The sequence below is a fragment of the Octopus bimaculoides genome, chromosome 18 (assembly GCF_001194135.2).
Source record: "Octopus bimaculoides isolate UCB-OBI-ISO-001 chromosome 18, ASM119413v2, whole genome shotgun sequence".
NCBI lineage: Eukaryota > Metazoa > Mollusca > Cephalopoda > Octopoda > Octopodidae > Octopus > Octopus bimaculoides.
In genome coordinates this window covers 30,341,496-30,342,686 of record NC_068998.1, presented here as the reverse complement: position 1 = coordinate 30,342,686, position 1,191 = coordinate 30,341,496, and positions in this window count along the sequence as shown.

Sequence of the window (1,191 nt, the reverse complement as noted above, 5' to 3'; positions counted from 1 at the left end):
TGGTGAAAAACTTTTTGCATCTCCTCCTGTCCTTTGATCGTACGCCCCTGCTCATCAATCAAAGACTTTATATAGACTTCTCTGCCTCTCCGACACTCCACACGACGGGCCAATCCGGAAACGTTAATACCTTCTCTACCCACCGCACGTAACTTAGCCCTGACTCTACCACCCTTCGTGTTTGGCTTTGAGATGACGGAATAACACCGCTCTCACCGCTATCACTCTGGATAAAGAGCTAGAATCCATGGCCTCCTCTAATTCCTTAATTAAGTTCCCTTCTATTCTAGTCTTCTCTAAACTTAGCTCTTTACTAAATCTAAGAGACTCAGAACGAATGGCTCGCTTGAGCGCGCACCACCATCTATTATTAATGATGGTGCCACATAATGCCCTCTGCACTAACTTCTTAACCCGGTTACAGAAGACTTTAGAAGTCAAAATAGACTTGTTCATCTTCCAGTACCCTGGTCCCTGTCTATGACACTTAACTAGGTGCACCTCACACGTCACAAATTTGTGATCCGTGTAAAAGACACAACAAAAGCGTGGACAACTAAACGTATTACTGTCTCTATCTCTAACAATTATCCTATCTAAATAAGATCTGTGTGAATCGTCGTTATTAGTCCACGTCCACTGTGGAACGAGCGGCTCATCCAGTCTATATCGGTCTACTGGGTTATAGCTTGCTAGTAGCCTTTTTAGGCTAGGATTTCCCCTTCTATCTGTCGAGCCAAACACTATCCACCTGTGCGTCGAGAATAGTGTTAAAGTCTCCTGTTAAAACTAGAGTTTTAGACGTCACCAGAAAGCTCTTCAGGTCTCGAAAAAAACCAGCTTGCCTATCCTCTTTCGGAGCGTAGACCGCTACCAACCTGAAGGACTGCTTACTTGCGTGTGTCACATCTAGGACGACCAGCCTACCCCCTGGGTTCAAAAAGACTGTACTTACCTGTTCGTCCAAGCTTTTCCTGAACAACACCACCACGCCCCGCCTCCCCGTCGACTAGGAGAAATAAATTTCTCATAGCCATTTAGAAGAGGCGAGAACGCCTGTGGCCCGTTCAACTTGGACTCAGTCGCAACACATATATCAATTTCTAGTGACCTGATCTTGTCCAGGAGACAAGTTTGCTTCCATTTCGACCCCAGGCCACGGACATTTATACAATCTAACTTAATTTCCAT